The following is a 24964-nucleotide window of genomic DNA, read 5'->3' on the forward strand; positions in this document are numbered from 1 at the left end:
AACCAACATTTTGGCTTTTAACTCCCACCTGGAGTTCCTTCCCCAGCTAGTCCCATGGTCATCTCTCCCCCCAACAATAGGTCCCCCAGGACGTAGCACTGAGGCTTGAGCCGAAGGGGAGGCCCCCTGTTCCAGCCCTGCCTGGAACCCAACTCACTCTACTGAAAGGCCTTATGTTCCTCAGTATCCACCCTGGCAGCTTCTCAGTTATAGGAGGTCTTGGTCTTGTTCCTCCATGACTGGCCCGGGCTCTGGCTGCACCCCCGGCTGGGACTCCACTGTCCCTGTGTCCCCAGCCTAGAGCCCGCCTCTCGGCCCCCCCTTGGGGTGGCCCCACGTGCTGCTCTGCTCTGCTCCTCCAGGGGAGAGGTCAGTGGGGCAGGGGTTTGGCCCGTGCCACTTGGGCCAAGTCCAGACACACTGCCTAAAATAGCATCCCCTCTCCTGCCAGCGGCGCCATGGAGACCAGGTTCTGAGGCAGCCCTTGTGAGGTCAGAGGTAGAGCTCAGGATGGGTCCCAGAGGAAGGGCCTGTCCTCCAAGCCGGGTGTCCACCCCAAAGCCAGAGCAAGTCCTCCCGGGGCCCCAGACCTGAGGGAGGGCACAGAGGCTCTGGAGCCCCTGGCTGTGGGAAAAGCTGTGCAGAATGGGAACTGGAGATGGGAAGATCTGGAGATCAACAGCCAGGTGGAGGGGTTAGGGAGGAGACCTAGTTCAGTCCTCAGGAAACCCCCATTCTGGAGAAGGAAAGGGAAACTCTGGCCCCTCCCCATCTCAGGGGAAGGAGGACACATAAGCCATGTTAGCAGAGAAACCCTGCTCTGAAAAGGGAGACAGAGCCAAGCCTGGTCTTCTGGGGTCCCTCGTCTATTGGCAGAGAGAAGCCTGGGCCGCCTCCTTTGGGAACCCCCATCTGAGCAGGGGAAGGGAAAACCTATGCCCCATCTTCAGGAAAATGCCTCCCTTGGGAACAGCAAGCAACACCTCTGTGAAGGGGCCAAAGCTGGACCAGAGTATGGGGCCCCAGGGCAGAGCTGCAGAAACTTAGTGACTAAGGTGGGGTCAGGAGTAAGCTAGGGGATTAGCTGCCATCTGAGTGGACTTCTGGAGCCAGGGCATTACTGGGCCTCCAAGGATGGGGCAATGTGGTGTTTGAATGGGTGACTTGGGTTGAGACACGGGGAGTGGCTGCTGGTCTGCAGACTGTGAGGAGACCTGCCAGGGGGAGTGGTGGGCAGTGGGCAGTAAGTCCGGGAGCACTGAGGCTGGTGGGGAGGCCATATAGGATTGGGTTGCCCAAAGCTAGCTCTGGTAGCAGAACTGTCCTCTAGAGGGTGCCAATAGACCAAGCCAGGTCTGAACGCACATTGTCCATGTCCCAACCCCAAATTGCCCTGCAGGTCACTCTGCAGGGAGAGAGGCAGGGGCAGGCTGCAATCTGAGGGCTTCCCGGTCAGAAGCTATCCTTAAGGAGCAAACTCTTCCACTGCTGCCCCTCCCCACTCCCCCCGCAACTGAGGCTCTGCCCCTCACTCCACTCTACAGACTCAGGTGGGCTCAGGATAGTAACTGCTTCTTTTAGGAAGGGAGAGATGTAACCTTTGGACATAGGAGACACCTGACACCTGCCTTTATTCCTTTCTCGTGTGTACTGTCAGGGTCAGAGTAAGGTAAGGGTCAAAAGTGAAGCTGGGGTCTTGGATGAGGGCAGTGCTTGGGTGGACTTGGATTGGGCGGGTATCAAGTTGGTGAAGGAGGGACTCAGGATCCATGTTGGTTAGTGAGGGATCGAGACCTTGGCTCATTTACTGGGCAAGGTACTGGGAGACCCAGATGTAGAGAAGACAGTTGGTCCTGTCTGTCTCTTGGGAGAGATGGGTAAACAGCAGGTAACATAGGAGACGCCGTGATAAGGTGGACGGAATATAGGCAGCAGCTAAGCCAGCCTGGAGGGAGGCAAGAATCATCTGGAAGAGATGACAGGGAAGCTGAGGACTCCAAGGTGAGCGAGGGAGGGAGCGGTACTGGTGGTTATTTGAAGTCACTTGAACCCCGGAGGGGTTGTGAGAAAACCTAACCCATTCTGTGAGTGGCTCGCAGAGGGCTAGAGAAGTGGCTCCGTCCTGCACTTGGGCCTCTGTTTCTTCACCTGAGAAATGGGCTGGGAGGATATGTGGTCCCTCCCACCCGGGCCCAAGAAAAGGTTTAGGGAGGCACAGTGGCCCAGTAAGTAAAAAAACAAATTTAGTGGAAATGATAAATGGGTTGAAAATGAAGTGGTGGGGCACCTGGGTGGCTCAGTGGGTTAAGCCGCTGCCTTCAGCTCAGGTCATGATCTCAGGGTCCTGGGATCAAGTCCCGCATCGGGCTCTCTGCTCAGCGGGGAACCTGCTTCCCTTCCTCTCTCTCTCTGCCTGCCTCTCTGCCTACTTGTGATCTCTCCCTCTCTCTCTCTGTCAAATAAATAAATAAATAAATAAATCTTAAAAAAAAAAAAAGAGAAGTGGTAATATTAGTGTGCTACAGGGCAAGTTGTCAAACGTTGATGTACCTCTTAGCATTTAGTCCTTCTTGAAGAAATTTAGTTTTCTTATTCTCATTTTGTCTGCAATACATTTTTTTCCTTTGCTAGTGAAAATTTGGAAATAACCCAATGCTCATCAACCTTCTTTTTTTTTTTTTTTTTAAGTAAGCTCTAAGCCTAACTAACATAGGGCTCAAACTCAACCCCAAAAGCAAGAGTTGCATACTCTACCAACTGAGCCAGCCAGGTGCCTCTCCACCTCCTGTTTCTTACTCACTACACTAAAAATCTTACAATGTGAATTGGTAACTGGGGACATTAATGTTCAACCTAACTGAAAATTTAAATATTTATGAACACATAGCCAAGCAAGTCGAGCAGATATAATTGTCTATTATTGGAGTGGAAATTTTTTTAATAGAAAACAAATAAAAAGAATCTCATATCCTTTTATTGTATTCTTTTTTAAACTAAAAGCCAAGCCAAAGGAACCTTAAAAGACCCATTTTCCCTCTGTGACAACTATTACTAACATTTTGGTAGATTTCCTTCTAATCCTTTTATATGTACACATATCCCCTCCCTACTTGGTCAATAATAAGTAGAATGAAACTTATTTTGTAAAGGATGTTTTTCCTCTCTAACATTATTGAGACTATCTTTCCATGCTAATAGGTCTATATCCATATCTTGTATGTGACTATACAGGACACAACTGTCCCCTATTTTAAATGTTTCCAATTCCTCCCTATTAGGAACAGCATGGGGCAGACACAAGAGGCCAAAACCCAAAATTAGGAATGAAAATGCAAATAAAAGTTTTTAAAAATCAGAATAAGGGGCGCCTGGGTGGCTCAGTGGGTTAAGCTGCTGCCTTCGGCTCAGGTCATGATCTCAGGGTCCTGGGATCGAGTCCCGCATGGGGCTCTCTGCTCAGCAGGGAGCCTGTTTCCTCCTCTCTCTCTCTGCCTGCCTCTCCGACTACTTGTGATTTCTCTCTGTCAAATAAATAAATAAAATCTTTAAAAAAAAAAAATTCAGAATAAGGTGGGGCACCTGAGTGGCTCAGTGGGTTAAAGCCTCTGCCTTCAGCTCAGGTCATGATTCCAGGGTCCTGGGATTGAGCCCCGCATCGGGCTCTCTGCTCAGCAGGGAGCCTGCTTCCTCCTCCTCTCTCTCTCTCTCTCTCTCTCTCTGCCTGCTTCTCTGCCTACTTGTGATCTCTGTCAAATAAATAAATAAAATCTTTTTTAAAAAATCAGAATAAGGAAAGAAAACTGCCAAAAGATGTTAAAACTTCTCTGAACTTTCCCCCAAAATATCCACCAAAGTGTTGTGGAAAAAAACTAATCATTTCAGCTAATTGTTTCAACCAATATTCTATTTGATTAACTTATCACACAAACTACTTTCGGTCAAATTGTTTAAGGGGTGTGTGGGTAGCTCAGTCCATGCTGCATCTGCCTTTGGCTCAGGTCATGATCCCAGAGTCCTGAGATTGAGCCCTGCATTGGGCTCCCTGCTCAGCAGACAGCCTGCTTCTTCTTCTCCCTCTGCCTGCTGCTGCATTTGTGCTCTTTATCTCTCTGTCAAATATATAAATAAAATCTTATAGATTATATATATATATATATATATATATATATATATATATATATATTATTACTATATATATTTCTATTTTTAAAATAACCAAATTGTTTTACACTTGGGGTTTTTCAGACTCTTTTGAGCCACCGAATACGGTGTATAACTTAGGAGCCTGTCTATCAATCAGTAAGAAAGAAAATGCTCTGGCTGAAGGAGCGGGGATGGCCGTGGGAACACAAGACACGTTCTTCAAGGGACCCTGGTCTCTCTGAAATCACTTAAAGTCAGAAAGAAAAAAAGAAAGGGCCCTTAAGTCTCACCCAAGTAAGTGTCACCTTTCGAACACTTGAGATAGGGAAACAGATTCAGAGCAAGGTAACAACTTGCTCAAGATCACCCAGACCTAGAACATCCAGAGATCAGGGCTCTGTCCCCTGCTCTAGGAGGTCAGGGCCCCCAACTTAGGAGAACCAGGGGCTAGGTTGGGGAGGGATAGGCGCACAAGCAGGACCCAGGACAGTAGGTTACCTTGTCCTTCTCCAATGACCAGACTCCCCTTCCCTCAGCCCAGCTTCTCATCCTTTTCAGAGTCATACGTGGGTGTCCAGGACAGAAGGGACAGAGACCGGTGAAGATAGGACCAGGAGGCACAGACACTGCCCAAGGACAAACAAGGAACCAGAATTCAAAAACAATCCTGTTCCACTCTAAGGCCTATGTCATGTTGCCTAATTTAGCATCAGAAACCAGGCACAGAGCTCAGGCCTGCTACTTCCCAGTATGAGCTAGAGCTATCAGGGAGGGCCTATTAGTGGAGGCAGTCTAACTGACAGAATTTGGAGGATAATCCAGAGGGAATTTGCATGTGTGAGAAGCATTTGTGTTTTTGTGTATGTCTGTATGTGAGCATCTATATGTGTGAATGGACAGGTGTGTATGTATACCTACATATCTGTGTCTGGCCTTGCATGTGAAAACCTCTGTGGGTACACACGTACACACGCACACACACACAAACACATGGAGTCATGCGCACATTTACATGTGCCCATTCCACTGGGTTAATATTTTCCTGCCTGCGTCAGCCCAGGTCCCAGTCTGCAGGCAGCTCACAGCAGGAACGTGCCCTATCTGATCTGGTCAGGAGCTGGGGGCCTGGAACAGGGGGCTCGGGGTGGCAGGGAGCCCATCTCAGTTCCCCCAGAGAAAGCAACTCTCTCTCTCCACTCTCCTGCTCTGCTGAGAAAGGAGCCACGCCCAGAGGCCAGGCAGCTCCAATGTGAGATGACTTCCCTATCTCCCAACTCACAGTAGGGACTCCCGAGGGGGCAGCCTCCCTGCCTGCCTCCCGAAGGCTAAAGCCAGCTGCTACCTAAGTTACCTCCTGCCTCCCTCACCTTTGCCCAAATCCTGAGGCCTTTCCACACAGAGACGTGCCACTGAGGACAAACAAGGGTAGAGACCCTAAGGAAATGCCCACAGGGTGCCTTCCCCCCTTCAGCAGGAAAGTAGCTTTAAAAATGACTGAGCTAGCATGGGGGAAGGGGGGATTTAATTTACAGCTTTTGGGGCATACAGTGATTGCGCAAAGAGCCTGTGCATAAGTCTATGTGGGCAAGGCCTAGGGCACAGGCACCCATAGGCACTGAGCCTCAACCAGGAAGGCTCAGCGCAACACGGAGACCCCAGGCGGGGTGGGGCCTCCCAGTTCCCAGGCATCTCCCAGTGTCAGTGGAGGTTCTTGCCAACCCTACCCTGGTCCCCGGAGAGAAAGCTGGGCCAGACTGGGCTGGACAAGCAGAGACAGTGTCTTCTGCTCTGAGCACAGCCCAGGGTCCAGAGTGATTCAAACCTAGGTGTCCTGGTGTTTAGCCCAGCTTGAGGATGTCCTCAGGCATCTCTGTTTGGGAGATGCAAGGATGGAGCACAGAAGGAGGAGGAGGACTCCCAGGACGGTGAGTGCTCCCCACAGTGCAGACTTAGAGGCTTCTCACCTCCCTCAGACTCCATCTCTGGGCAGTTTCTTTCCCACCCTGTGGCCACATTCTGACCTACATGCTCTTGTCACCTTTGCCTTTTCGGGCCCCTTCCTCCACAAAAAAAATAAATAAATAAAATAAAAATCATATTTTACAAACACATTGCTGTAAAGACAAATATATCAGTGTTGTGTATTAAAACCTTTTCTTCAACTGAGTTCATTTTTTAAATTTTAAAACAAAACATATTTTTGTGGGCCCTTAAATAGAATATCTTGGCAGGCACAGCACCTTCTGTGTCCAATGGAAAAGTCAGCCCCAAACGTCCCCAGTGTCCTCTCCCACCACACAAATGCTGCCATCTCCCCAGGCCTGTCGCCTGCCCACATGTCACCCCACTGCTCTAACATCCTTCTCTTGTTTTTTTCTTTTCATTCATCTAATAAACATGTCTACCTTCACCAGCTTCAGTCTAGCCTCCTCGAAACTTCTCCCAAGTCTGTCCATTCTAGTTTCATCAGTTTCTCTTTTAGGAAATATTTTATTTTTTAAAAGATTTTATTTATTTATTTGACAGACAGATATCACAAGTAGGCAGAGAGGCAGGCAGAGGGAGAGAGGGAGAAGCAGACTCCTCACTGAGCGGGGAGGCTGACGTGGGACTCGATCCCAGGACCCTGGAATCATGACCTGAGCCACCCAGGTGCCCGAAGCGCCCCATTTTTTATGAAATATTTTAAAACAAACTCCAGCCATGTTATTTTCCTCCTACATTCTTCAATATTCATTTTCAAAATATATGAACATTTTCTTAAATAGTCACAATGCCATACCTAACAAAATGAACAAGCCCATGGAATTAGAGAGTCCCCACAATTATTTCAAAATGTCTCTATGCATTAATTTGTTGGTTGGTTTGAGTCAGGATCCAAAAAGCTCACATGTTACACTGGGTTAAGGTCTCTCTTAAACAGCTGCTCCCCATCTCCCTTTGATTTGTTCACGTCACTGACTTGTTGAGTAAACGTGGTTCTGTGGAAGTCCATGTTCTGGTTTTGTTTGTTGGTTCTTTGTGCTGCCATTTAACTTCTCCTCCATCTCCTGCATTTTGTAAAATATGCAGGAAGATAGTTTTAACGGTGTGATTTTATTTAGGGTCAAGGGCAGGCAGAGGGACAGAGGATCCTTTATCCTGTAGATAGTGCTCTGTGCTTTCTTTCCTGTCCTATTCAGAGATAATGTCCAATTGCTTAGTGAGGCTGACCAGTCAGTAGGTCCAGACAGATGCTGCCTGATCCCTCCCTTGTCAAGTTCCTCATCAACCATTCCCCTTCTTTCATTTCTACCTAATCAACTTCAAAATCCTTCCACAGTAGAAAAGAAGGGATCTAATAATGGTGGGGTGTCAGGTACCAGCATAATTATAATGAAGAGGGAAGTCGGGATCAGCGATGCCTTCTGGGAGGGGTGAAAGACTGAGGTGGTGGCAGAAAGGAGCAGTGGAAAACCCAGGGACCTCCTGTTCTATAACCTGAGTCTGGGGCTGGTTTGGGGTTTGGCTATTGAGGGGGGCCTCCCCCATCTGGGTGGTAAGTTATGGTTCATGGTTCAGGTTTATACCTGGGCAGACCTGAGTTTGAATCCAGTTCAGCTTCTTCTTCTTCTTCTTCTTCTTTTTTTTAAGATTTTATGTATTGGGACGCCTGGGTGGCTCAGTTGGTTAAGCAGCTGCCTTGGGCTCAGGTCATGATCCCAGCATCCTAGGATCGAGTCCCACATTGGGCTCCTTGCTCAGCAGGGAGCCTGCTTCTCCCTCTGACTCTGCCTGCCTCTCTGTCTGCCTGTGCTCGCTCTCTCTCTCTCTCTCTCTCTCTCTGACAAATAAATAAAAAATTAAAAAAAAAAGATTTTATGTATTTATTTGATAGAAAGAGAATACATATGGAGGGAGCGGAAGAGGGAGAAGCAGGCTCCCCAGTGAGCAGAGAGCCCAATGCAGGGCTTGATCCCAGGACCCTGGAATCATGACCCGAGCCGAAGCAGATGCCTAACAACTGAGCCACCCAGACACCCCTCCAGTTCAGCTTCTTAACTGGAGCTAGGTGACTTTGAGCAAGACATTTGTGTGTCTTCATCTGTGCGATGGAGATCTACTACTCCTCACCTCAAAGGGGCGTTGGAAGAATAGACTGAGTTGGTAGGTGGCGTGACAAGTGCCTGGTAGAGAATAATCACTCTGTGGAGAGGTGGAGAGGATGCCTGTTTGAGAAAGCGACCCTGCACCTCACCCGTGTGCCCTGACCAACTCTTGCCTGACTCCAGGGCCAAGCCAGAAGGGCTGAGCGCAGAGTACACGACCCTCATTCCACAGACAGCAAGACCACAGCCTGTGGACTTCCACTTAGACTCCAGGCTGCTCCAGCCAGGTGAGTCTGGTCTCTCCGCCCTTCCCAGGGCAGCCTGGCCACTCAGCAACCTGGACTTGACTCCCTGGTTGCCCTCTCGGGTCTAGGGGCGGGGCTGCCCCAGGCACCCTACAATCACTAGCTCCATCAATAAGCAGTCAGCTTCCCAGGCATCTGGGGGATCCAGGCGTGACAGGGCCTGGGACAGGCCGCCTGCTGGGGATGCCCCAGCCTGATAGCATATTGTGCCTAGCAGGTGCACAACAAACATATGTTAAGAGAACTGAGCTCCACCTACCCTGAGTGGAGAGGAATAGGTTGTCAGGGAGGGCGACTATGCCTGTGGGTGGGGCAAGGGAGCATGTTTTGGGAATCTCGGGAATGTGGCTCCAGGATCCTGAGCCCTGAGGTGAGCAGCTGGGGCAGGGCACAGAGCCCCAACTCCAATCCTGCTCATGTTCTAGACTGTTAACCGAATCCCTACCTGCTTCCACTCACAACCCTGGCCTCCACGTAGCAGCAACTGTTGCGGGGGGGCAGTCAGAAGCATCCCCTCTCCCCAGCCACCACATCCTTTTTACAGCACTCATTAGTCTGAGCACTAGAATCCCCTGCAGGCACCCCCATGAACCCCCTCCTCAGATACCCCATAAGATATTGGCAGGACCAGCCTTAGCCCCAGGGTGCTGCTGTGAGGGGAGACACATGGCTCCATCCTGCCCAGCCTGCACACCTTCATTGTAGCTTCCAAGTTTTCTTTTCCATATCTCCTGTGCAGCTTCTTTTTTGTGTTGTTGACATTAGTGCTGTCTGTTTGCTCTGGCTAAGCCTACAGCCCCAGGATGAAAAACTCTAAACGCAGGAAGTGTGAACCTGAAAGACAGCAATCTGGGGGTGGAGACTGGGGGGTGGGGGTGGGCAGGGAGTGAAGAGAAGGGATGGAATAGGAGAGAGGGTGAGCTGTGAGCTGGTTCCCAACCTCCATCTAGGGGGCACTGCTTTTCCTCCCTTAGCAGGCAGGCAGGGCTGGGAGGTGCAGAGATGGGTAGGCAGACTTTCCCAGCCTCACCAAGGGCAGGTCTTAGCCTGTAACATTAATTGGTTTTGAAGCTCAGCCCTGGAACGCTAAAGACCTCACTTCCCCAGGAGGTTTGAACACCCCTTGTAGGGCAGGGTGCAGGTACCCTAGAGGTCGCTACCTGCTTTCACCTCCTAATCCTACAGCTAAACAACACAGGGAATGCTGCCCTTCCCCTTGTGAAGCCCCTGGACCAGGCTTTCCAAATGTTTCCAACCCATCTTTTTTTTTTTTTTTTTTTAAAGATTTTTATTTATTTATTTGACAGAGAGAGATTACAAGTAGTCAGAGAGGCAGGCAGAGAGAGAGAGGAGGAAGCAGGCTCCCTGCCAAGCAGAGAGCCCGACGCGGGACTCGATCCCAGGACCCTGAGATCATGACCTGAGCCGAAGGCAGCGGCTTAACCCACTGAGCCACCCAGGCGCCCCAACCAACCCATCTTTTTGTCACCCAGCTGCCTCAGCCTCAAGAGGTGGCCCTGGAGGGATTATTGCCCCTCTGTGCTTTACGATGAGAAAGTTGAGCCCCAGAGAGGACAAAGGGACCTCTCCGAAGTCACTATGAGAAAACCTGGAGGAGAACCCCGGCCTCCCGGGTCCTAGCCCAGGCCCTTTGTCCCACTTGAAGCATCTCTCAGATTGTGGAGCATGATGGGAAGGCAGCCCAAGGGCCCGGGCACTGGGGCAGGGGCCGGCACACCCAGACATGGGTACACACATACACTGCATGTCAGCACACACAGTGCCACCCAAACCAGGGGCACGGGCAGCCCAGGGCTGACATGCTTTCCTCATATCCCAACAGAGCAGACGTCACACAGACCCTCTGTCCTTCCTGCCCTCAGAGGATGAGAGAAAGCTCTGGCTCAGCGCCCACCCATCACACTCACTGCTCCTGACCTCCCTGTGTGGCATGTAGGGTGTGCATGTCCTCTCAGGGCTAAGATGGGGGAGCCACCCTGGCCTGCAGCCAGGGGCTTAAGGGATAAGCTTAGGGAAAACCACTGCTGTCACCATGGGCTTAGACTGCCCGGCCCTGCCAGCTGGCTCTACCAAGCCCTCCTCGGCGTGGATGAGCTGTCACCAGAGAACCCTTCTCACCTGCCAACCACCCAAGCCGCCTCTGGTGGCTCTGAAGCTGCATTTCTCTTTCAGGGAGAGACCTGCACCCATGCACATGTGTTCTAGGGAGACCTATGTGCTCCCCCACATCACTCCTGCCTCATAATGTGCCCACCCTCCACACCTATGGCCCACATCTCTGTGTGGCTCTGTGTGGCTGTGTGCCCAGGGACTTAGCAGCCCATATACATAATCAGACATGGGCACGCATCTCACACACAAGCGCATAACACAGAATATACCCTACACACAGGAGCACACAGGGGCTCCATTCCATACACCCCCTGCCCCTTCCTGGACCAAGGTCATATGAGGGTGAGCCGTGAGTCACCTGCCAACCTGTGGGACCTGCTGAGCCAGCAGAATGGGAAGCCCCAAGCTGACAGATGTGGCCTCAGGGGACCAACACCCTGCATGGGGTCCGCCCTGCCACCTGCCTCCAGCAAACCCCAATCCCCCATTTCCCCCAGAAAACACCTCTATTCCTTTCAAATTTCAACTTTATATATATAAATAATATTTTTATATATGTATCTGCAGCTGAGTTGTCTGTCACTGTGCCTCAAAGGCTACCATCGAACTTCTGCCATACAGGCGGTGGGAAAAACCAAGATGGTAGCAGGACCTACTGGCTCTCCTCTCCCCTGTCCAAACCCAAGCCTTCCATCTATGCCCCTGCACAGGAACCCTCTCTGTCCATCATAATTCACACCTCTCGCTCCTGTTAGCTTGTATATACTTGAGCCGAGAGCCCCACTCTGGGCCTGGGCAGTCTCACTGCCCTCTCCCACCTGTGTACTCCTTTTTGTTGTTGTTGTTTAAGATTTTCTTTATTTATTTGAGAGAGAGAGAGAGAGAGAGCACAAGCAGAGGGAGGGATCAGACAGAGAGGGAGAAGCAGACTCCTTGATGAGCAGGGAGCCCAATGTGGGGCTCCATCCCAGGACCCCCAGATCATGACCTGAGCCAAAGGCAGACGCTTAACAACGGAGCCACCCAGGTGCCCCCGGCCCTTTGTATTCCTGCTCAGGGGATATGTCCCTGAGAATTCAAGCTCCCTGAGGATGGAGGCACAGTCCACAAACAGAGAACTTAAGGGCAGAGTAGCACATGTGAGTGTATCACCCAACAAATGGGGGAGCCTAGTAAATGCCCCCTTCCCTGGCTCCTCCTAATCTGTTATCACCACCAACTCAAGTCCCACTGCTCTGAAGACTGTTCTCAAGGTCCTACTATATTCCAGGCATGTCTGTGAATATATGGTCAACTTTGTACGTGCGTTAAGATAAAAAACATTACTCTCGGGGCGTCTGGGTGGCTCAGGGGGTTCAGCATCTGCCTTCGGCTCAGGTCATGGTTTCAGGGTCCCGAAATCGAGCCTCGCATCGGGCTCTCTGCTCAGCGGGGAGCCTGCTTTTTCCTCTCTCTCTGCCTGCCTCTCTGCCTACTTGTGATCTCTCCATCTGTGAAATAAATAAATAAAATCTTAAAAAAAAAAAAAAAAAACCAATAACATTACTCTATGTCTCATTATTTTCCTAGTCTGAAAATGTGACCTCTAGTGGTTGAAGGATAGCCTCTGAAGACTCCTGGGTTCCAATCCCCCATCTGCCGCTTGGCGCTTATTTAACCTCTCTGTGCCTCAGCTGCCTCAGCTGCCTCAGCTGCCTCCTCTGCCTACATGACGTCACTGAACAAGGAGTTGGGAAGACGTGAGTAGCAGCGCACCATTATACAGCTTCTCCATCTTAAAGATGCAATTGATGTAAACAGGGGCGCCTGACTGCCTCAGGCTATGGAACATGTGACTCTTGATCTCAGGGTCATGAACTTGAGCCCCACATTGAGTGTAGAGATTACTTAAAAATAAATAAGTAAAGGGGCACCACGGTGCCTCAGTTGGTTAAATGTCTGAATTCGGCTAAGGCCATGATCTCAGGGTGCTGGAATCGAGTCCTACCTAAGGGCTCTGTGCTCAGCTTGGAGTCTACTTGTCCCTCTCCCTCAGCCCCTCAACCCGCTTGTGCTCTCTCTGTCTCTCTCTCAAATAAATAAATAAAATCTTTTAAATAAATAAGTAAAATAAAATAAAATAAAATAAATAAATAAGTAAATACAGTTTTTAAAAAGTACAATTGATGTAAATACACGAGCATACACAATAGTAAAATGCAGTAACAATTAGAAAGCAATGAGTTTATTACCTTTGTTTTAAGTAATTTATATTTAGGGGTTCTTGCTGGCTCAGATACAACTCTTGAGCTTTGTCTTGTGAGTTCCAGCCCCACAGTGAGTGTAGAGATTACTGAAAAATAAAATCTTAAGCAATGCCTGGGTGGCTCAGTCGATTGAGCATCTGACTCTTGATTTTGGCTCAGGTCATAACCTCAGGGTCCTGGTACCAAGTCCCTCCCCATGTTAGGCTCCATGCTCAGCAGGGACTCTGCTGGAGATCCCCTCTCTCTCTCTCTCCCTCTGCCCTTTCCCCTGCTCATGCTCGTGTACTCTCTCTCACTCAAATCTTTTTAAAAATTAAATATTAAAAATAGGGGCGCCTGGGTGGCTCAGTGGGTTAAGCCTCTGCCTTCCGCTCACGTCATGATCCCAGGGTGCTGAGATGGAGCCCCACATCGGGCTCTCTGCTCGGCGGGGAGCCTGCTTCCTCCTCTCTCTCTGCCTGTCTCTCTGCCTACTTGTGATCTATCTGTCAAATAAATAAAATCTTAAAAATAAGTAAATAAAATTCAATATTAAAAATAAATAATTTATATGATTTAATGTTTAATAATGGCTGTGTTTAGTAAGCGGTTTGTAAAAATTCCTGGAACCACTCTTGTGAGCCTGTTCGGATGGTTCCAGACTCTGCCCCGCCCATCCCCCAAAGCCTCCCCAGCAAAGGACAGCCGGCCCTTCTAGACTTGGTCCATTACCTCTGCCCCGACCTTTCCTAGGGTGGACGCGGGGCTTCCTCTTGGTTCCCACAGTCATGTTCGCTTCTTTCTTTCATGGCCAGTGAAGGCTAAGCTACCTCCTTCACTTTCTGGCTTTTTTTCCCTCTGGGTGGCGGAGCACCAGGACCAACTATCTCGTTCACCTCTGAATCCCTAGGTCTTCGAAAATGCCTGGCAGATAGAAGGCACTCAATCAATGTTCATGGAATGCAACCAGGAGGGGCTGAGGAGCCTTGCAGAGGGACACTGGGGGAAAGAGACAGGGTTAGGGAAGTGGGGATCTGATGATAGCGATTTCATTGGGGGCTCAGAATGTCTGGGAAGACCGGGTAAGAATGTTCCCTAGCTGTTGGGGAGCTTGCAGGTGCTTGCATGCAAAGGTACCACTCTGCCCCCAGAAGGTCCAGGCTCCCCCATCTCCACCGTCCTTAGTCCAAATTTCAGCTGAGTTTTCTCTCAGCTCCCAGGACTTCACAAGTAACGTGTAACAGAGATCCCTGGTCTTCTGTGACCAGGTTAGGGGACACTTTGTCTTTGGTAGGCAAAGGACCAAGAAGGTTCTATCCATTTCACTGAGAGGAACGACTGAGATCCAGGGCTGGCAGGTGTCTGACCCAAGCCCTAGATGTCCCAGGACTTCCTCTTCAGCTATGAATTCCACAAACCTGGCTAAGGGCTACAGGCTATCTTGTTCCCCAGCTCATTCTGTCCAACACCCCTGCCTACTGACAAGACAGTCCTCTCTCCCATGGAGGGGCTAGATAGTAGAGCTCTTTCCCTCCCTTCTGGGAAACAGCTTAATTAAAGGCACCTCACGTTCCCTGATCCACCATCACCTGCCCCTCCTGCAGTCTAACCTGAATCCCTTCTGCATTCATGACATCACCTTTCCTTCCCAGAAAGGGCCCTTGGCTCCCACCCTAGAAGTGACCTCACTAAAGGGCTGTTCTCCACCCCCTAGCTGCATGGCAGAGCCAGGGCCTGGCCCAACCCAGCTTCTGTCTCTGCAGTTCCTGAAGGCTGTCACCAAGAAAGGGCAGCCGGCCTGCTGGAGCCACCTCTCCCATCCTTGACCTTTGCCTGGGATACACCTCGTCTACCCAGTCTCCACGACACATACACACACCCCATCCTGGAGCCCAGGCTCCACTGTCCACCTGTCCAGACTCGCCCGCCGTCCTGCTAGGTGACACACCCAAACCAGTGAGTCCCAGGTGGTTGAATGTCTCACTCAAGTTAGAGAGAGGAACAGAAAGAGGGAGCCTGAGGGAGCAAATGCCCGTCGTGCCCATGGCTGGCATCCCTTTCTCAGCTTGGGAAGTTCATGAAGGACCCCAGGGCCTAGGTCACTAAATGCCCCAGTTTTATGAGTGGGCAAAGTAAAGCCATGAAGGACTAGAGAACATGGGCCCTGAGACCAGCCCAAGGCCTCAAGGGTGTTTGTGGAAGGACAGGGCTGGATCTGGGGCTGGACCCCATGCATAGTCCCCCATCTCTGCCTCCTTGTCACAGACTTAGAGGGTTCCCCTGAGGAAGCTGGGTTCCAGAAGAGTCACAGAAGGGTCCCAACTCTGGTCAAGGACAACAATGCCCAGCGGAGTTTTGAGAGGTTGGACACCTCTGAAATTACTCCCGGCTCTGAGCTGAAGGGAGGAAAACAGGGGCGCATGGGTGGCTCAGTTGTTAAGTCTGCCTTCGGCTCAGGTCATGATCCCAGGATCCTGGGATTGAGCCCTACATCGGGCTCCCTGCTCGGCAGGATGCCTTTTTCTCCATCTCCCACTCCCTCCCTCTGCTTGTGTTCCCTCTCTCACTCTCTCTCTCTCAAATAAATAAATATAATCTTTAAAATAAATAAATAAATGAAGGAAGGAAAATCAACGGATGGGTCACTCCGTAATCGGGATTTCTTACCAGTGGCATACTAAATGGGGACAGGGTGGAAGCAGTCCGAGCTGGGGACAAGCAGGAAGGGTGTATCAGCAGCAGACAATTTAAAAACAGTAAAACTGATTAAAAGCAATTTTTTTAAAAAAGATTTTATTTATTTATCAGAGAGAGAGCGAGCACAGGCAGACAGAGTGACAGGCAGAGGCAGAGGGAGAAGCAGGCTCCCTGCCAAGCAAGAAGCCCCATGTGGGACTCGATCCCAGGACGCTGGGATCATGACCTGAGCCCAAGGCAGCTGCTTAACCAACTGAGCCACCCAGGCGTCCCTGATTAAAAGCAATCTTGCTGCTTCTCATCACCAGCAACAGTAATCCTAAAACAATGTCAGATGGAATGGACCACTCCCAGTGCTCCCTCCCACTGTTCCTAAATACAGATTGACCCTCGATTCTGGTCTATCAAATCCACAGTATTTCTTTGATCATAAGACAGTTTCACCTCCTTGGTAGAATTTATGGGTCCTTTTAGGACATCTTTTTCTGAATGTCTTCTCCTATGCATATTAGAAATATTAACCAGGGGCACCTGGGTGGCTCAGTGGGTTAAAGCCTCTTCTGCCTTTGGCTCAGATCATGATTCCGGGGTCCTGGGATGGAGCCCTGCATCGGGCTCTCTGCTCATCGGGGAGCCTGCTTCCTCCTCTTTCTCTCTGCCTGCCTCTCTGCCTACTTGTGATCTCTGCCAAATAAATAAATAAAATCTTAAAAAATAAAAAAAAGAAATATTAACCAATTCTTATAAGAGTATTAGATTTATTTGTCATTCGTTCATTCATCAACAGCCATGGAAGCCCCACCAAGGTGAGGTGCCTATTTGCAACGGAGAGCTAGTTGCAGTCCCAGAGCTGGAGGGATTCCAAGGCACACAGGGAAGATGGTGAGTAAAATAAGAAGGTACAATGCAGATAGCAGAGGCAGTAAGCACAGAAGCCTGTGGGAGTTGAGAAGAGGGGGACAGAACCGAGTGCATGGAGGAAGGGACATCCACTTTAACAACTGAGAGGTGAGAAGGAGTTAGCCAGTCAGGGAAGTGTGGGACAGAAAGGATCATTTTCCCCAGGAAAAGGGACAACTCATGCAAAGGTCCGGAGGAACCATCACCCAGAGAAATTCTGTGTGGCCAGATGGGGGAAAGCACGGTGATGACAGCGGTGGCCTGAACCAGATCGTGAGCCATCTTGTACTTGCTCCTGAGAGTGATGGCGAGCCACTGAAGGGCTGTAAACAGGGGAATGACAGAGTGGATCAGAGTATTAGAAAGCTCAGCATGGCCGTAGGTTGTAAGGCATGAATTTGGGTGGGAAGAGCAAGAGTGGAGCAGAGAAACTTGGTCAGGAGGCAGCTGGGCTTGATGAAGGCAGGAAGCCCAAGCTGCAACAGGGAGTGGCATTAACTATGGGAAAGGGTTTGGGCTGCCCTGAAGTGCCGTAGTGTGATGGACTGCGGGAGTGCAGGAGCAGGAGGTGTGGGTGACTCCGGGTTTCTGGCTGGGTAATGCCCTGCTCTGAACCAGGAACAAAGAAGGAGGGGCAGGTTTAGTGCATAATCAGGTCTTGTTTTCATATTTCTGATAAGAATTGCTCAAATTCGCATTGCTTTTTTCAATGTGCCGTCACGTGTGTGAGGGTTTTTGGTTTTGCTGATCAGGGCAGCCCCCAAAACACTCTTTCTGGGTAGGAAGGGGTTATTCTGAAGAATTAAGATGAAAATTAGTGAACAGTCCCCAACTGGCTCAGGTGGTGAAGCATGCCACTCTTGATCTCGGGGTTGTGAGTTCAAGTCCCAGGGTGGGTATAGAGATCAGTTAAAAATGAAATCTTTAAAAATAGAAAAAAAGGAAAAAAGTTAGTGAGAGATGTGGTCCCAGAAAAGTACATTTCATTAACTCCATCACACTTTACCAGTCATTCTCTCCTTCAGGTCTGCTACTGAGAAATAGACAAGTAGCCTGGCCTCCTAGGATTGACAATCTAGTAAATCAAAAAATAATACAGGGCTATAAACTACTGACACTTTCACATAAAACATTATTCTTGCCTCCTTGCTATTGTTGTTTTATAAAGATTTTATTTACTTATTTGGAAACAGAGAGCATGCACATAGTTGTCGGGGGGCAGGGGAGCAGAGGGAGAGGGAGAAGCAAACTCCCTGCTGAGCAGGGAGCCCCCAGCCAGGGGCTCGATCCCAGGATCCTGAGATCACGACCTGAACCCAAGGCAGCCGCTCACCAACTGAGCCACCCAGGTGCCCCTTGTTATTTTTACAAATGCATAAGATTTATTATCAAAGTGATAATGATAATCATAGATAGGTGATAACTACAAGAAATAAAAATAAACTACTCACAATTCAGAAACCACACAATACCTATTAATCCTTTCACTCCTTTCATGCTTTGATCTTTCTGAGTACTCTGTTGATATAACTGAAAACAGTTCTGCGGATGCCTGTTCATATGATGCCCTTTTCACTGAATGCTATGGTTATAGAATAATGAACTCTTCAAGACCATGATTTCAGTAACTAAAAGTCAGACCACACTTTATTTCATCTGTCTTTTCAACTTTTAAAATTTATATATTTTTCATTCATAAATACATATTTGTATTTCAATGTTTCAGTGGTATAGATAGCATTGCAATGAAGATTTTTGGACAAAGGCTTTGTGTACATCTCTAGTTATTTTCCCAGGGATAAATTCCCAAGGATGAAATAACTGGGACAAAGAATATAAGAAACATCCAGCTTTATTTTAACACTTTTTTTTTTTTAAAGATTTTATTTATTTATTTGAAAGACGGAGATCACAAGTAGGCAGAGAGGCAGAAAGAGAGAGAGAGAGAGAGGGAAGCAGGCTTCCTGCAGAGCAGGGAGCCCGATGCGGGGCTCGATCCCAGGACCCTGAGATCATGACCCGAGCCAAAGGCAGCAGCCCAAACCACTGAGCCACCCAGGCGCCCCTATTTTAACACTTTTTTATTTATCTCTTAAAAATCATCAGTTTGGGAGCACCTGGGTGGCTCAGTAGGTTAAAGCTTCTGCCTTTGGCTCAGGTCATGATCTCAGGGTCCTGGGATCGAGCCTGCTTTGGGTTCTCTGCTCAGTGGGGAGCCTGCTTCCTCCTCTTTCTCTCTGCCTGCCTCTCTGCCTACTTGCGATCTTTGTCTGTCAAATAAATAAAATCTTTTAAAAAAAAATCATCAGTTTGGGGGCACCTGGGTGGCCCATTTGGTTGAGCAACTGACTCTTGGTGTCAGCTCAGGTGGTGATCTCAGGGTCTTGTGACTGAGCCCCACATTGGGCTCCACTCAGCACAGAGTCTGCTTAAGACGCTCCCTCTGCCCCTCCCCTTCTCTCTCTCTCAAATAAATAAATCTTTTCTTTCTTTCTTCCTTTCTTTCTTTTTTTTAGATTTTATTTATTTGGCAGAGAGATACAGCAAGAGAGGGAATACAAGTAGGGGGAGTGGCAGAGGGAGAAGCAGGCTTCCCTTTGAGCAGGGAGCCCAATGTGGGGCTTGATCCCAGGACTCTGGGATCATGACCTGAACCGAAGGCAGATGCTCAACAGCTGAGCCACCCAGGTGCCCCAAATAAATAAATCTTTAAAAACACACACACAGGAGTGCCTGGGTGGCTCAGTGGGTTAAAACCTCTGCCTTCTACTCGGGTCATGATCCCGGGGGGCTCTCTGCTCAGCAGGGAGTCTGCTTCCCTTCCTCTCTCTCTGCCTATTTCTCTGCCTACTTGTGATCTCTGTCTGTCAAATAAATAAAAAAAAAACAAAAAATAAAAAAATAAAAATAAACACACACACACACAGCAGTTTAATGGTGTAAGGTGTAATGCTTTCTGGAGATGAGAAGGGATCTTCTTCAGGTACTCCCCAGCCCCCTCACCTTAGCCCCCAGCTTCTCCTACCTCCCTCAGAGAGCAGAAGAATGAAATCAAGAGGTTACCTTACAAGTTGCAATTCTCTTTGCCCTAATTACAAGGAAGTGTTTTTCCTTGTTCTGTGAGTAACTAACTTTCTCTAAGTGTCCTCACTTTCTGATGAGTAACTGGAAATGTGCTTCTCTGCTTGAACTTTGTCAAAATAGCTTGTGCCAAATCAGCTAAAAAACCCTTGAAATGCCCAAAAGCAAATAAAGTGAAAAGGGAGACCAAAACATGACAGAGAATGAACGTTAGTATGTATACAGCAGTTACCACTGTATCTGGTACTGTTAAGTACTCAATTAATAGTATTTATTCACTCAACAGACATTCACTGAGCCCCGACCAGAAGGGAGGCACTGTGCCGGGCTCTGGGGACTGGCAGCAGCCTAGACAGACAAGGTTCCTGCCTTCCCAGAGTGTCCTTCTCTGGTGGGCAAGACAGCCTTCCGATTATACAAATAAGCAGTTGATCCTAAGTGTGATATGATAAGGTACTGGGGGGCCATGAGAATGTATTATAAGGGGATAGGTGACAGTTTGAAGGGGCATCAGGGAACTCTAAAAGGGAAATAATAATCAATTTAATAAATGGAGATTTTATGGCCAGGCTGGGTGGAAACATTGCCAAATGTCATGGGTGCAGGTAGAGAAGAGTCAGGGTTTCCTGGCAAGGCTCCCGACAGTACGCTTTTGATACCCTAGGAGTAAGTGCCAGGCCCCCAGGTCTGGCTACCCTAGGAGTGAAATGAAGCCAAGTGTCAGGGCAGAGCATGCAGGGAAGCAGCATGGCAGTCCCAGCTAGGGAAGCCCAGAGGAGGCTGGAGACTGGAAAGGCCGGGGCAAAGGCTTCTAGGTGCACATGTTGAGGATATCTATACCAGAGGGGAAAGCCCAGCTGGGGACCTAGAAGAGGAGCTAGAGAGAAGAAGGATGTTGATGGTAGCGACAGCGGGGAGGCAGAGATGGACAGTGCTGGTGAACCAACAGAGGAGACGGGGGAGCCAACTATAGTCCAAAGACTTAAAGGTGATGGGCAAAACTGGGACAGGTGGTGGAGGGTGTGGTGACAAAGGTGATGAGGATGACAGGGACAGGTGGTGACATCAAGGTGACAGGTGAGATGGGAGTGGAACTGGCCAGTAACAGGTTTGGGGTAGAGGCAGTTGATAAAGAAGACAGGGTTGGTTCAGATCGCAAGAGCCTTGAGAACGAGGAGGGGACAGGGATGGTGGCTTGCTAAAGAAGGTAACACAGGGATGGGAACTGGGTCAAGTGGCAGCATGGTTAAGAAAGGACCAGTGGTTGTGATGCAGGGGTGATAGTGAGGGTGACAAATGAGTGACAAGGTCAGAGATGAGTGATGACCATGAAGGTGACCCAGGGATGACAGGAAGCATGAGTGGTGATGATGTCTTTGCTGGTGGCAAATTAGAGACACCCACTCCACTCCCTCCTCTGGGCCCATTTCAACACCAGAACTGTTTCTTAGGCCGCAGGTCCAATGACTCAGTACCACGCAACAGCCTGGTCCCAGATAAGATCTGCAGGCATAGCCAGTGCCAAAGAGGCTGGCTGAATGCCCTCCCCGGCTATGTCCAGGCCCATCAAGGGACCTAAGTATGGAACCTTAGCGTCATCTCTGCCTCCTCCCCCCTGGGTTCACATCCATACCAATCTGACGTCCATCGAGAACTACTAACCTTCCTCTCCTTGGAGAACACAACTTTTGCCACAAGTGCCCTAGCCAGGTGTATTCCACTAGAATCTGCCACAGCTAACCCCATTAAAAGTTTCTGGGGCTTCGAAAGTTTTGTCATAACCATTCCCTGGAAAGAGAGAGAAAGGAAGGTGGGCTTCAGGATGGGGGTGTCTGAATAATCCCACCCACTCATCCCACAAATATTTGTTGAGCCCCCTGCAGCATACAAGGGGCTAGCTTTTCCAACCAGACCTTTGGTTCCTGTCTCCATGAAGCTTGGTCTGGGGAATAGATACATCAATAGCAGTCATCATCATCATCATCATCATCATCATCATCGAGAGAGCGTGCTATTCCCTTGTGATGGGGGCTGGGGTGGGGAAGGGGCTGCAAACTGCTTTTCAAAACCTGAGGAAAGTGGGTCCCATTAAAGGAAACCTCGGACCCTGAGCTGGTGACCCTTTTGCCATTTGCTCAGTTGAATACTTGGGCAAAACAAAACAAAACTGAGAGTATGCCAAGGGGCAGAAAGTGAGGAGGGGAGATGAGAAAGTTAAGAAAACCGGGGATGTGGCCAGAGGCCAGGTTGCTGGATAGGATGAGGTGCTGGGACAGAGGTGCCACCGTGGAGAAGTCAAGGCCCATGTTCCCTCTTCCCTGCTGGAAGGCTTCCAGTGAGGCTGATGCTGTGGGAGAGAGTAAGGACCTGGGTGCTAGATTAAGCCTCACCTGAAGTTTCCTCTGACTTTTCAGTTATGTAAGCCAGTGCGTTAGCGTCGTTGCCTACACCACTTTGAATCAGAATTCCACCTTTTTTTTTGCATCCAGACACTTCCTACCTGGTATCATATGCATCGTGTTCATTCTGGCACTCTTGCTACCTTCCACAACCTGGCACAAAAAAGATCCTCAACAACTATTTGATGAAATAATAAACAAGCAAATGAATGAAATAAACCCAAGACCTCTGGCAGAAACACCAGAGACACTACATTACACACGAGACAGTTCCAGGAGCCCCTGGGCGGAATTTCTATGGGTCTCCCTGATCCCGCACACCTCCAGAGACTCCTACAGGTCCCCCTCTTTCCTGGATAGGCTCAAATCTCTGGGACAGCCCAGAGCTTAGTCACTTTCTGTTTATCCCCAGGCAGATGGGTCTCTCTAGGTTTAGAAGCTAAGGGGTGCCTGGCTTAGACAGTAGAGCATGTGACTCTTGAGGTTGGGAGTTCAAGCCCCACATTAGGAGTAGAGCTTACTTAAAAAAGTAAATGAACAGGGCACCTGGTTGGCTCAGTGGGTTAAGCCCCTGCCTTCGGCTCAGGTTGTGATCCCAGGGTCCTGGGATTGAGTCCCGCATCGGGCTCTCTGCTTAGCAGGGAGCCTGCTTCCTCCTCTCTCTCTCTCTCTCTCTCTCTCTGCCTACTTGTGATCTCTCTCTGTCAAATAAATAAGTAAAATCTTTTAAAAAAAAAAAAAAGGTAAATGAATAGGGGCGCCTGAGTGAATCAGTGGGTTGGGCCTCTGCCTTCAGCTCAGGTCATGATCTCAGGGGCCTGGGATTGAGCCCCTCGTCAGGCTCTCTCCTCAGCGGGGAGCCTGCTCCCCTGCCCCCCTGCCCCTGCCTGCCTCTCTGCCCACTTGTGAGCTCTCTCTCTGTCAAATACATAAAAAATAAATAAAATCTTTAAAAAAAAAAAAAGTAAATTAATAAAGCTTGTAAAAAAAGAAAAGAGAGAGAGAAAAACAAGAAAAAGAAGCAGCAGCTGTACTCTGAGACCAGGGACCCCTGCCTGGGCGGGCCTATGCAGTAGCTTTGTCCAAGTCACCTGTACTTGAGTCATCTTGCAGTGTGGAGGAGCCTTCACAACTATACTCAGCCTCCTACTGTGTAGACTGCCCGAGAAGATGTGGGCCCATTGACTGCTGGGGTTGAGATGGCCCTTGCCATCTCGCTGTCTCCTTGCCTGGGATTCTAAACTTCAGTGAGACGGACAGGAGGCTCTACTAGCTAGAAATGGAGAGTTTTAGTCAGTCCTGCTGTTCTCTTACTCAGCCAGTGTTTGTCAACAGCTACTGTGTGCCCTGCTTACACACTGGGACTCTCAGCCACATTCTTTAAACCTCCTGCCTCCTGAACCGTGGCTCTGAAAATCTGGGTTGTGACCCCAAAACCTAAAGGCTTCTGAACTCCACATCCTGACCAACCCCACATCCTGTGACCCCAATCTCTCTGTCCCCAGTCTCTGCACCGCCTCTGCCCCCCAACACTTTCAGCTGCTAGATGCATCCTTTGCCTTTGCTGCCCTCATCCACAGGTGTGTGGCCCCTGGAGACCCACGAATAGGAGTGTATTTGAGTGTGAGTGTTGGTAAGTGTGCGTTTAAGAGTGAGCATTCATGACTGTGAGTGTGTGTAAGGATAAACACATGGAGTATAAACATGGTGTCCATACGATTATGTGCATACGTGAGTGCACATAAGTGGTTCTAAGTGTGTTTGAGTACCTGAGTGCCTGGCTGAGTGTGAATCAGAGTATGAGTGTGCATGCATAGGTATAGATGGGTTGAGTAAGGATTGAGTGGGGGGGGGTGCTGGTGAGTGAGGGTGTAAATGATGTGTTTGTGGGAGTGTAAACACAGACCCTGTCTTCCCCAGGCACAGCAGACATACCTTCATGTGTATGTGGGCACACATGCATGTCTAAGGGCCCAAAGTGGCTTGCGTTCAAACCCTTACTCCCATAAAGAAAAGATTTTTGTTTTTTAAAGATTTCATTTATTTATTTGACAGACAGAGATCACAAGTAGGCAGAGAAGCAGGCAGAGAGAGAGGAAGAAGCAGGCTCCCTGCTGAGCAGAGAGCCCGATGCAGGGCTCCATCAATCCCAGGACCCTGGGATCATGACCTGAGCTAAAGGCAGAGGCTTTAACCCACTAAGCCACAGGCCCCCCTAAAGGGAAGATTTTATCCACAGGCAGGGGTCACTCTCCCTTTCCATTCCTGACATGGAACTAAGGATCCATATCTATGGATCCATAAGCTAAAGGCTGCCTCTACCAGGAAAAGAGCTCTGTCTGACCAGCAGCCTGCCTCCCAACTTGGGCCAGCCCACCTCCTCCCCTCCCTCAGCCCATTTCCGGCCAGGCCCTGGCAGTGACCCTGAGCAGAGAGGCAGAGGATGAGGGAGGTGGGTGGACATTCCAGGGGCCCCCTTGGCTATTGGGGGGGGGGGGGCGTCTCCGTAGAGACAAGAGGTGGACCATGTCCAGATGATTATCGGGGCTCTCAGAGTTCTTTCTCCCCTCACCCAGCCTCTCCCAGAAAGGCCTCCTTGGTCCTGAGAGCAGTGAGGAAGCCTGGCAAAGGCCTATCACTAGTCTCAGGCTTCCAGAAAAACTCAGAGGGTAGAGGATGGTGCGAATACACCACAGCACCACAGCAAGAAATTGGAGCTGATCAAGGTGATTAATCTAGTTAAAGGCTTTGTCCCCAGAGAGCTCTAGGGATGGGAAAGGTAACATTTACTCCTTTTCTACACCACACCAAACCTCATTCTGACAAATGAAGAGACCATATGGTCAAGGGAAGGGACCCCAAGAGGAATCAGGTGAGTCTCTTTAAGCCTACTCATAACCTCATCCCACTGGCAAACTTGGCCAGTGCCCTCCCCATTGGTGCCTCCTACCCCCACCCCTGGGGCCTGCTGGGCTTTGACAGTATCCAAGACT

The 24964-nt window shown here is 49.5% G+C and overlaps 1 protein-coding gene and 1 long non-coding RNA gene across 6 annotated transcripts in view; one reads left to right on the forward strand and one right to left on the reverse strand.

Moving 5' to 3' along the window:
• Positions 1-24964, reverse strand: part of AQP7 (aquaporin 7) — a 43294-nt gene that overhangs the window by 15713 nt on the left and 2617 nt on the right. Inside the window, exon 1 of one of the 5 annotated variants that reach the window (XM_082694627.1) lies at positions 158-449. The exons of 3 other annotated variants lie outside the window; for them this stretch is intronic. The gene's annotated coding sequence lies outside the window, so the exon portion shown is untranslated. Of the gene's footprint in view, positions 1-157; positions 450-24964 lie in introns of those variants that run through there. One more of the 5 variants, XM_082694623.1, reaches the window with a different exon arrangement.
• LOC309846052 lies at positions 1675-12511 on the forward strand. Its single transcript, XR_014301710.1, has 3 exons — positions 1675-2001; positions 8415-8518; positions 12239-12511. It is a non-coding gene; the product is annotated as an uncharacterized lncRNA (long non-coding RNA).

Source organism: Mustela nivalis (genome assembly GCF_964662115.1).
Source record: "Mustela nivalis genome assembly, chromosome: 13".
Lineage (NCBI taxonomy): Eukaryota > Metazoa > Chordata > Mammalia > Carnivora > Mustelidae > Mustela > Mustela nivalis.